Source organism: Balaenoptera acutorostrata, chromosome 7 (assembly GCF_949987535.1).
Source record: "Balaenoptera acutorostrata chromosome 7, mBalAcu1.1, whole genome shotgun sequence".
NCBI classification, from domain to species: domain Eukaryota; kingdom Metazoa; phylum Chordata; class Mammalia; order Artiodactyla; family Balaenopteridae; genus Balaenoptera; species Balaenoptera acutorostrata.
The window spans coordinates 72,268,574-72,281,433 of NC_080070.1; positions in this window are offsets into that span (position 1 = coordinate 72,268,574).

A 12,860-nucleotide genomic window follows, 5' to 3' on the forward strand; every position below is an offset into this window, starting at 1 on the left:
AGCTACGATTAATGCCATTTCTCACTTGAGGAAACTGGGGCAGGGAGAAGTTGAGTCACTTGTCTAAGGCTACTACTCATTATGGAAGCCAGACTTTGAACTCAGGTAACCATCTTTGGAGACTTGGGCACTTAACTAGGCTCCCCCACCTCTATCTGTGAGGTCTAATGGGCTCCTGCCAAACCCCAAGAATTGCTCACTCTCTCCTGCAAACAGAGGACGTACTTGGGGCTAAGGAGTGATGGAGATGGCAGGAGAGCAGAGGCTCCTATGTTCTGTTCTTCCCTCCCTCCTTCCCTCTCTTCCTCCCCAGGGATGGAATTAATGTTCCTCTGCCCCCCAGTCCACTAACTCCTTACAAGCATGACTGTAGGGCTATATGGTGTTCAGCATCCTATCTCCAGCATCTAGTACAATATGGACACATAATAGGCACTTACCATTGCATTTGTTGAATGAATGAATGAATACTTTCTGTGCTGTAAGTGTTAAATGAGACGATGTATGGGACACACAGAGCTTCCCACAATACCTGACGGATACCAGATACTTAATAAATATTAGTTGTTGCTATTCTACTATTACTGCCTACTGTTACTATTATTTGTCTACAAGATAATTTTAAGCAGAATATACATGTTTTATTTCATTGATCCTCTCATTTTTTAATTTTTTTAAAATTAATTAATTTATTTATTTATTTTTGGCGCGTTGGGTCTTCGTTGCTGCACGCGGGCTTTCTCTAGTTGTGGCGAGCGGGGGCTACTCTTCGTTGCAGTGCATGGGCTTCTCATTGCGGTGGCTTCTCTTGTTGTGTAGCACAGGCTCTAGGTGCGTGGGCATCAGTAGTTGTGGCTCGTGGGCTCTAGAGCACAAGCTCAGTAGTCGTGGTGCACAGGCTTTGTTGCTCCATGGCATGTGGGATCTTCCTGGACCAGGGCTGGAACCCGTGTCCCCTGCACTGGCAGGCGGATTTTTAACCACTGTGCAACCAGGGAAGTCCCCCTCTCATTTTTTATTTTTTTAACATTTTTCTTGGAGTATAATTGCTTTATTATGGTGTGTTAGTTTCTGCTTTATAACAAAGTGAATCAGTTATACATATACATATATCCCCATATCTCTTCCCTCTTGCACCTCCCTCCCTCCCACCCTCCCTTTCCCACACTCCTAGCTGGTCACAAAGCAAAGAGCTGATCTCCCTGTGCTATGTGACTGCTTCCCACTAGCTATCTATTTTACATTTGGTAGTGTATATATGTCCATGCCACTCTCTCACTTCATCCCAGCTTACCCTTCCCCCTCCCCATATCCTCAAGTCCATTCTCTAATAGGTCTGTGTCTTTAATCCCATCTTGGCCCTAGGTTCCTCATGATCATTTTTTTTTTTATTCAATATATATGTGTTAGCATAAGGTATTTGTTTTTCTCTTTCTGACTTACTTCACTCTGTCTGACAGACTCTAGGTCCACCTACCTCACTACAAATAACTCAATTTCATTTCTATTTTATGGCTGAGTAATATTCCATTGTATAAATGTGCCACATCTTCTTTATCCATTCATCTGCTGATGGACACTTAGGTTGCTTCCATGTCCTGGCTATTGTAAATAGAGCTGCAATGAACATTGTGGTACATGACTCTTTTTGAATTATGGCTTTCTCAGGGTATATGCCCAGTAGTGGGATTGCTGGGTCGTATGGTAGTTCTATTTTTAGTTTTTTAAGGACCCTCCATACTGTTCTCCATAGTGGATGTATCAATTTACATTCTCATCAACACCGCAAGAGGGTTCCCTTTTCTCCACACCTTCTCCAGCATTTATTGTTTGTAGACTTTTTGATGATGGCCATTCTGACCAGTGTGAGGTGATATCTCATTGTAGTTTTGATTTGCATTTCTCTAATGATTAGTGATGTTGAGCATTCTTTCATGTGTTTCTTGGCAATCTGTGTATCTTCTTTGGAGAAATGTCTATTTAGGTTTACCCATTTTTGGATTGGGTTGTTTGTTTGTTTGATACTGAGCTGCATGAGCTGCTTGTAAATCTTGGAGATTAATCCTTTGTCCGTTGCTTTGTTTGCAAATATTTTCTCCCATTCTCAAGGTTGCTTTTCATCTTGTTTATGGTTCCCTTTGCTGTGCAAAAGATTTTGTTTCATTAGGTCCCATTTGTTTATTTGTGTTTTTATTTCCATTTCTCTAGGAGGTGGGTCAAAAAGGATCTTGCTATGATTTATGTCATAGAGTGTTCTGCCAATGCTTTCCTCTAAGAGTTTTATAGTGTCTGGTCTTACATTTAGGTCTTTAATCCATTTTGAGTTTATTTTTGTGTATGGCGTTAGGGAGTGTTCTAACTTCATTCTTTTATATGTAGCTGTCCAGTTTTCCCAGCACCACTTATTGAAGAGGCTGTCTTTTCTCCACTGTATATTCTTGCCTCCTTTATCAAAGATAAGGTCACCATATGTGCATGGGTTTATCTCTGGGTTTTCTGTTGCATTGATCTATATTTCTGTTTTTGTGCCAGTATCATACTGTCTTGATTACTGCAGCTTTGTAGTAGAGTCTGAAGTCAGGGAGCCTGATTCCTCCAGCTCCGTTTTTCTTTCTCAATATTGCTTTGGCTATTTGGAGTCTTCTGTGTTTCCATACAGATTGTGAAAATTTTTGTCCTAGTTCTGTGAAACATGCCACTGGTAGTTTGACAGGGATTGCACTGAATCTGCAGATTGCTTTGGGTAGTAGAGTCATTTTCACAATGTTTATTCTTCCAATCCAAGAACATGGTATATCTCTCCATCTGTCTGTATCATCTTTAATTTCTTTCATCAGTGTCTTATAGTTTTCTGCATACAGGTCTTTTGTCTCCTTAGGTAGGTTTATTCCTAGATATTTTATTCTTTTTGTTGCAATGGTAAATAGGAGTGTTTCCTTAATTTCTGTTTCAGATTTTTCAACATTAGTGTATAGAAATGCAAGAGATTTCTGTGCATTAATTTTGTATCCTGCTACTTTACCAAATTCATTGATTAGGGTTTTGGGTTGTCGTGTTTTCATTGTCATTTGTTTCTAGGTATTTTTTTTTAATTTCCTCTTTGATTTCTTCAGTGATCTCTTGGTTATTTAGTACCATACTGTTTAGCCTCCATGTGTTTGTATTTTTTACAAGATTTTTCCTGTAATTGATATCTAGTCTCATAGCGTTGTGGTTGGAAAAGATACTTGATACGATTTCAATTTTCTTAAATATACCAAGGCTTGATTTGTGACCCATGATATGATTTATCCTGGAGAATGTTCCATGAGCACTTGAGAAGAAAGTGTATTCTGATGTTTTTGGATGAAATGTCCTATAAATTTCAATTAAGTCCATCTTGTTTGATGTCATTTAAAGCTTGTGTTTCCTTATTTTCATTTTCGTTGATCTGTCCATTGGTGAAAGTGGGGTGTTAAAGTCCCCTACTATGATTGTGTTACTGTCGATTTCCCCTTTTATGGCTGTCAGCATTTCCCTTTTGTATTGAGGTGCTCCTATGTTGGGTGCATAAATATTTACAATTGTTATACCTTCCTCTTGGTTCGATCCCTTGATCATTATAGAATGTCCTTCTTTGTCTCTTGTAATAGTCTTTATGTTAAAGTCTATTTTCTCTGATATGAGAATTGCTACTCCAGCTTTCTTTTGATTTCCATTTGCATGGAATATCTTTTTCCATCCCCTCACTTTCGGTCTGGATGTGTCCCTAGGTCTGAAGTGGGTTTCTTGTAGACAGCATATATACGGGTCTTGTTTTTATATCCATTCAGCCAGGCTCTGTCTTTTGGTTGGAGCATTTAATCCATTTACATTTAAGGTAGTTATCAATATGTACGCTCCTATTACCATTTTCTTAATTGTTTTGGGTTTGTTATTGTAGGTCTTTTCCTTCTCTTGTGTTTCCTGCCTAGAGAAGTTCCTTCGGCATTTGTTGTAAAGCTGGTTTGATGGTGCTGAATTCTCTTAGCTTTTGTTTGTCTGTAAAGGTTTTAATTTCTCCATTGAATCTGAATGAGATCCTTGCTGGGTAGAGTAATCTTGGTTGTAGGTTTTTCCCTTTCATCACTTTAAAGATGTCCTGCCACTCCCTTCTGGCTTGCAGAGTTTCTGCTGAAAGATCAGATGTTAACCTTATGGGGATTCCCTTGTATGTTATTTGTTGTTTTTCCCTTGCTGCTTTTAATATTTTTTCTTTGTCTTTAATTTTTGATAGCTTGATTAGTATGTGTCTTGGCATGTTTCTCCTTGGATTTATCCTGTATGGGACGCTCTGCACTTCCTGGACTTGATTGACTATTTCCTTTCCCATATTAGGGAAGTTTTCAACTATAATCTCATCAAATATTTTCTCAGTCTCTTTCTTTCTCTCTTCTTCTTCTGGGTCCCCTATAATTCAAATGTTGGTGCGTTTAATGTTGTCCCAGAGGTCTCTCAGACTGTCCTCAATTCTTTTCATTCTTTTTGCTTTATTCTGCTCTGTGGTAGTTATTTCCACTATTTTATCTTCCAGGTCACTTATCCTTTCTTCTGCCTCAGTTATTCTGCTATTGATTCCTTCTAGAGAATTTTTAATTTCATTTATTGTGTTTTTCATCACTGTTTGTTTGCTCTTTAGTTCTTCTAGGTCCTTGTTAATCGTTTCTTATATTTTCTCCATTCTATTTCCAAGATTTTGGATCATCTTTACTATCATTATTCTGAATTCTTTTTCGGGTACACTGCCTATTTCCTCTTCATTTGTTAGGTCTGGTGGGTTTTCACCTTGCTCCTTCATCTGCTGTGTGTTTCTGTGTCTTCTCATTTTGCTTAACTTACTGTGTTTGCGGTCTCCTTTTTGCAGGCTGCAGGTTCATAGTTCCTGCTGTTTTGGGTGTCTGCCCCCATTGCCTAAGGTTGGTTCAGTGGGTTGTGTAGGCTTCCTGGTGGAGGGGACTAGTGCTTGTGTTCTGGTGGGTGAGCCTGGATCTTGTCTTTCTGGTGTGCAGGTCCACATCTTGTGGTGTGTTTAGGGGAGTCTGTGACCTTATTTTGATTTTAGGCAACCTCTCTGCTAATTGGTGGGGTTGTGTTCCTGTCTTGCTAGTTGTTTGGCATAGGGTGTCCAGCACTGTAGTTGCTGGTTGTTGAGTGGAGCTGGGTCTTGGCATTGAGATGGAGGTCTCTGGGAGATGTTTGCCATTTGATATTACATGGGGCTGGGATGTCTCTAATGGACCAATGTCCTGAACTTGGCTCTCCCATCTCAGAGGCTGGAGAACCAAGAGCCTGTCATCCACATGGTTCAGAATAAAAGGAAAGAAAGAAAGAAAGAGAGAAAGAAAGAGAGAGAGAGAGAAAGAGAGAGAAAGAGAGGAAGGGAGGAAGAAAGGAAGGGAGGGAGAAAGAAAGAAAGAAAGAAAGAAAGAAAGAAAGAGAATAAAAGAAAGGAAGAAAGATAAAATAAAATAAAGTCATTAAAATAAAAAACAAAAAATAATTTTAAAAAAATGTTTAAGTAAAAAAAAAAAGAAGAGAACAAGCAAACCAAAAAACAAATCCACCAACGATAACAAGCTCTGAAAACTATACTAAAAAAAAAAAAGAAAAAAAACGGACAGACAGAACCGTAGGACAAATGGTAAAAGCAAAGCTATACAGACAAAATCACACACAGAAGCATACACATACACACTCACAAAAGGAGAAAAAGTGAAACATATATATATATCATTGTTCCCAAAGTCCACCTCCTCAAATTGGGATGATTCGTTGTCTATTCAGGTATTCCACAGGTGCAGGTACATCAAGTTGATTGTGGAGCTTTAATCTGCTGCTTCTGAGGCTGCTGGGAGAGATTTCCCTTTCTCTTCTTTGTTCGCACAGCTCCCAGGGTTCAGCTTTGGATTTGGACCCGCCTCTGCGTGTAGGTTGCCTGAGGGCGTCTGTTCCCCGCCCAGACAGAACGGGGTTAATGGAGCAGCTGCTTCAGGGGCTCTGGCTCACTCAGGCCGGGGGGAGGGAGGGGTACGAATGCGGGGCGAGCCTGCGGTGGCAGAGGCCGGCGTGACGTTGCACCAGCCTGAGGTGTGCCGTGCATTCCCCCGGGGAAGTTGTCCCTGGATCACGGGACCCTGGCAGTGGCGGGCTGCACAGGCTCCCGGGAGGGGAGGTGTGGCTAGTGACCTGTGCTCGCACACAGGCTACTTGGTGGCGGCAGCAGCAGCCTTAGCGTCTCATGCCCGTCTCTGGGGTCCGCGCTGATAGCCGCGGCTCGTGCCCGTCTCTGGAGCTCCTTTAAGCGGCCCTCTGAATCCCCTCCCCCCGCGCACCAGGAAACAAAGAGGGAAGAAAAAGTCTCTTGCCTCTTCGGCAGCTCCAGACTTTTCCCGGACTCCCTCCCGGCTAGCTGTGGCACACTAGCCCCCTTCAGGCTGTGTTCACCCCGCCAACCCCAGTCCTCTCCCTGGGATCCGACTGAAGCCCGAGCCTCAGCTCCCAGCCCCCGCCTGCCCCGGCGGGTGAGCAGACAAGCCTCTTGGGCTGGTGAGTGCTGGTCAGCACTGATCATCTGTGCGGGAACCTCTCCGCTTTGCCCTCCGCACCCCTGTGGCTGCGCTCTCCTCCGTGGCTCCGAAGCTTCCCCCCTCCGCCAGCCGCCGTCTCCGCCCACGAAGGGGCTTCCTAGTGTGTGGAAACCTTTCCTCCTTCACAGCTCCCTCCCACTGGTGCAGGTCCCGTCCCTATTCTTTTGTCTCTGTTTTTTCTTTTTTCTTTTGCCCTACCCAGGTATGTGGGGAGTTTCTTGCCTTTTGGGAGGTCTGAGGTCTTCTGCCAGCGTTCAGCAGGTGTTGTGTAGGAGCTGTTCCACATGTAGATGTATTTCTGATGTATTTGTGGGGAGGAAGGTGATCTCCACGTCTTACTCTTCTGCCATCTTGAAGCTCCTCCCCCCCCTCATTTTTCTAATTGATCTCTTGTTACATGACCTTTAGCTTTTATTTTATTCAATTTAATTAATTTTGTTATTAAGCCTAGTTGTGACCATTTTTTCACATCATAAACAAAAGTGTGACAATGATTATTCTTATTTGACCTCAACACATATGCAAAGTTATTACTTTTTGATAAATATTAGAAGTGGAATTGCTGGGTCAAAACATATACAAAATTCTAACGTTTTTAATGGTTATTTAAAAGGACTACATTTCTAAAATCTCTGATAAAAGTTCATCAATCATAACTCAGAGTAGATGTGCCCATTTCTTATCCTGGAATAAAATGATTTAATAAGAGAAAGATACTACATGCACAAGGCTGTTTTTTCCAACATCATTTAAAATGTCAACAATTCAAAACTACTAAAATATCCTGCAATAAAGAAGTCTTTAAGTAAATTATTGTTAATCAACATAATGGAATACTGTGTAGCAATTAGAATAACAATTCGATGACTATAGAGAAACATGGAAAATATAAAAGCATGAGGAAATGTTTGACACACAATATTAAATAATTAAGGGGAAAAAATAATGAAAAGAAAATTTTCAAAAATAACAGTAAGAGTGGTCATCTTTTTATTTTCCAAAAATAATTAAATGTAAGGAGTACCACATTCTAATAAACTTTTTGTTTACACAGACAGGAGTAGACAGTATTAATGGGATCATTACTGGAATTACAATTTTAAGGTTCACTATTTTAAAACCTGCCATTAACTTGTATTGGATGGTTCGCTGATGCTAAACTGAGTTTTCTACAAATTAGTGAAACTGAATTATGAATTTCTTCTAATATCTATTGAAATCAGCCTTTTATATTAGCACAGCACTTTTTGTTAGCACAACATTCAGAAAGTAAACAATATTAACAGTGCAAGCTACTAAAATACTGTATTAATGTAATGCAGAGTGTCCTTGTTCTACTCATCTTTCTTTCTAGGAAACTGACCAGAGCCCACTTGAGTCCTACTATCCTTGTCCTTGGGGATGGCATGGGGATATGAGTCCCCCCTCCATTTCATCCCTCTTCTTTACTTCAGCCCGATTATCAATTGCCCAATCTTATTCAAGTCTTGGAAAGAGGCTTTTGAGTCAATCTTGAAAAGAGCCATTTAAATTCTGACCACTGAGCCACTTCGAAAGCTGGATCACCTTGGTGACTACCTAGTCTTTCCAAGTCTTCACATCCTCAGCTATCTATGAAAACAACACCATCTGTATCATATAGAATCTGGGGGTTAAATGATGAAACAGGGCAAAGAGCCTACACATGTCCTGCCCCTTCTGTGCTGAAATTCTGGAGCAAATTCCCCGCAGTGGGCTTTGCCATTTTTAAGTCAAGATCCACTGGGAATCTGAGGAGGTCTAAGGACGCACTGTGCAGAGAAAAGCAGGTCCATCCTCACAAAATGTGGTGTACAATTTCAAGGGTTTCAAGGACCCCAGGGGAAGACCTTCCATTCACTGCCTAGTACACCACAGACCAACGGCTAGGAACCCCTAGGACGGTGCAGAATCTCTAATGAGGAACAGTGAAAGCAAATGTGGAAAAGAACAAAAACAAAGAGATCATGAGGTGAAGGATCAAAGGAGGAAGAACAAGTAAAAAAAAAGAAATAAATGAGAAAAGAAAAAAAAGGCAAGATGTGGAAATTTGGTTCAGGTAGAGGGAATATGTAAGAAGTATGGATCCATTTGTCTCCATTTTCCCCAGTCTAAGTGGAATTACCTGTTAGTCATGGATTTAAGTAATTTGCAGAGTGCTTAAATAGTTAATCGTAGCCCTAGAAACATTTGACAACAAAGTGTACGCTAATCCAAAATATAATCAAGTTGTAAAAGCCAAACTGACCTTCCAGATGTCAAGGATGAATAATTCAAGTCAGCCCTTCCCCAGCCTTGCATCCAATGCATTACACTGATGAGGCTTCGCCTTCCTGCTTGGCTTCACCATTTAGGATAAGGGGACCATGGTTTCTGGAGGCGTGTTTGAACCACATACACAAACAAATTAGCTTAATTATTTACTGCTTTCCCAACTCAGATGAAATGATTCTGTTTTTTTTAAAAAAGTGACTCCCCAAAAACAACAATCTCAAAGCCAAGCGAGAGCTCGCCCCTGGTGCATCTCCTGCTACTCTGTTGCTCTGTGTCAGCCCTGATTCAAGGACAGATTTCTGGTATATCTGCTATTTTCCTTCTCTCCTCTCTTCCCTGAGGTTAGCGCCCTGCCCAACTAAAGGAAGAAGCTTACTTTCACATGCACTCTCAGGGCTGGTATCAAGCAGACCTGCACACACTGGAGGATCCCCTCTGGCTCTCACGTGGCCTTGTTTCCCGTTTCCAGCATAAGAAGCTTCCCTTCTCTATCAGGGAAGCCACCACGATGGGCTTTTACCAAGATTTATATTGCAACCCAGTGGTTCTCCACCAGGGGTGATTTTGTCCCCAGGAGTGATTTGGCAATATCTGCAGACATTTTTGGTTGTCGCAACTGGTGGAGAAGGGGGAGCTGTTATTGGCATCTATTGGGTAGAGCCCAGGGATGTTGCTAAATATCCTGCAATGCACAGCACAGTCCCCCATACAATTGATCAGGCCTCACATGTCAATAGTGCCAAGGTTGAAAAACCCTGCTGTAACCCCGGAGTTAGAATATGAAAAATCTGAGAGGACTGTTTCCATCTGTGATTTCTCTTCACTCCATTCACAACACCTAGTATTTGTCTAGGTGTCTTTTCCCAAGCTGCACACTGAGTTTCTAATGGACCCAGAAAATCTCCTTACATGGGCTACCTCGTAGGATGGGGGAAATGACAGGGAACGCTCCCACTCTCCATACTTAGTCTGGTGCCCAGGAAAGAGAATGGCTGGAAGGAAGGCTGGGAAGGAATCCCAGGTGTACTACCTAAGGGCCAACTGAGTTGGAAAAGATGCTTAACCTTCCTGAATCCGAGCTCCTCAGTAATAAAATGAGAACGGGAGAATGGATCTTGTTCAGATTAAACAATGTATATATATGTGTCTGACCCACTGTTTGCCAAAGTAGGTACTCAATAAATGCTATTATTAATACTTTATATCAATAGATCCCAAACTGTATTATGCATAATTAACCTGGGGAGATTATTAAAATTCACATTGTCAGCTCCTAACTGCAGAGGTTCTGATCTCCTATGGCAGGAGTATCTACCTAGAATCTGCATTTTTTAGAAGAGACCCAGTGATTCTGACCTACATGGTCTATGGCCCATATGTTAAGAAACTCTGCAGCCCAGGGGTTGGCACTGGACTTCCCCAAATATTCTCAACCAGATGCTCTCTGACTCCTTGCACCTCCGGAGAGAAAGCAAAATTATGATATGTCTTCTTGCCTTCTGTTTTCTCTAGAATCTAAATTCTGGGATCAGGGCTTCCCTGGTGGTGCAGTGGCTGAGAATCTGCCTGCTAATGCAGGGGACACGGGTTCGAGCCCTGGTCTGGGAAGATCCTACATGCCGCGGAGCAACTAGGCCCGTGAGCCACAACTACTGAGCCTGCGTGTCTGGAGCCTGTGCTCCGCAACAAGAGAGGCCGCGATAGTGAGAGGCCCACACACCGTGATGAAGAGTGGCCCCCGCTTGCCACAACTAGAGAAAGCCCTTGTACAGAAACGAAGACCCAACACAGCCAAAAATAAAATACATTAATAAATTCTGGGATAATTAACCTCAAGAGTCTCACTTTCCCCAACCTTATGCCCTCCTCTCTGAGAGCCATCAGCTAACTCACTGACATTTCCATCTCTTATTCTGTATAAAGAAACAGAGCATTTGGCCATATGGGCCCACAGATGAAAACTCAGGAGAGAGGAAAAGTGGCATATGCTGATTTACCCTCAGAGAGCATCATGGAGTCATGGAAAAATCTGTCTTTGGAGTCAAACAGACTGGAGTTTCCATCTTAGCGCCGCCCTTTGCTTGCCCTGGAGCCCCAGTATCCTCAGGTGTAAAAGGGGAATGGAAACATACATCTTTCACTAGCCGGTGCTCTCAATTACCTATTCCACATGGGTTAGTCAAACTGGGATTAGGTCCTCTTGTGTGTGGCAGACATCACTAGTTACTCATCCATTCTTCCATTGTGGCTTGCTAACAGAAGCCCATCATTTGACAGAAGGCAGCAATGCATCCAGATAAAGAGCAGCATACCTAACTGTTACTCACAGCTACGAGTGGGCCCGTGACTGGCCACTAAGACCCAAGATGAATTCAGTTGAGTGTTCCTAGGAAAGTACTGCTTCCTTTTCTCCCTTTTCCCTTTTCTTCATGTTCTTCCTCCCTTTTCTTTCTCCTCCGACGAATACTCTTTCTACTAACTGGAATGTGTCTGTGAGGCTGGGGGTGGAGGTGGGCCATTATATCCATGAAGATGAAAGCCTGTGCTAAGGATGATGGAGCAAGAAGCCTGGGTCTTTGGTGGCGTCTTTAAAGCAGTCTTGGACTTTCTACCTCTAGATTCAGTGCTACATGACAATGATAAGCCCGCATTTGTTTAAACCACTATTACAGTTTTGTACTACAAGCATAATCCCTACCCAAAGCACTGCTGTGAAAGAGAAGTACTTCATCCCAGCCAGAAGACTACTAACATTAGCAAGATCCAGCCTCCCTACATTAAACCTCCGGCTTTTGTAGGCCTCCTCTTTGATTGGAACTTTCTAACTCAGATCTACCCTCTGGAATATTCTCTTCCAAGGTGTAGCCAGTTGGGTGAACTTCTGACCTACTATTTATCTTAAAGTGTTTCATTTTTCTTTCTTGGATCTTTCTCCTGGTCTCATTTTACCTTCCTGATTCTGATACTATTCTTCAACCAGAATGAAATGGTTGGCTCCCTATTAAGGAAGCTGTTTTGGTCCGCAGGGAAGTGACCAAGATGTGGAGTGAGGTGCAAGAGGGCAAAATTTAAGGAAGCACTAACTCACAGGTCCTGCAAGCAAAGAGTCAGTTATGTTAGGGTAAGTACCTCCTTAAATTGCCTCACTAGCCTCATCCTAGTGGCCCTCCCCCCACACACACACTCCTCCAGCCTTGCCCCTACGACCAGCTTCTGGGATGGACCTGACCTTTAATTCCAGTGTTTGTCAAACTGCAATTCATGACCACTATCTTTTAGTAAGATTTCTATAATGGACATGATATTTTAAAAGATGATATACAACAGAAAATACTGGAAAGCATCCATTGCATAGAAAGCATTCTTTACTGTAGTGAGGGTAAGTATTGTTACTTTTGTTTCAGCTATACATATAAATATGTGTGTATGTATGTATGTGTAGCACCAGGCCATGAGATAAAATGTAATACTTACTGTAGATTACGGTCCAGTAATTTTGAAAAAAAAAAAAAAAGTTCTGTTCTTTGCTCCCAGTTAATAATCCCTCTTGATCTAGGTTTCTCATCTTCACACTAGCTATTTTCTAAATTTCACCTGCTAACTTAGCTTATTTATGTTATAGAATATTTAGCATATATTAGCAACAAGGAGCTTATGTATGTGGGCTATAAGGATTCACAAAGTCTAAAGTTGTTCAAAATGATGGAGTTCTTCACAGAGTTATGGGAGAACTTCTCAGGAGTACTTAACAGTTTACTTTTATTCTTTATTTTATAAAGATTGTTTACCTTCTTAAGACTATTAATATCCCTGTATGTGTTCCTTTGAAGGAATCAACTTGATCAGTTCCAGCGTTTTGAGATCATAAAGTAGGTCAAGCCTTTATAATTATATTAGGAGCTTTGGGGAACATCAATCTAGTTTTCCAAATCCAATTTCTGAAAGAGCCAATCCTCAACTTCT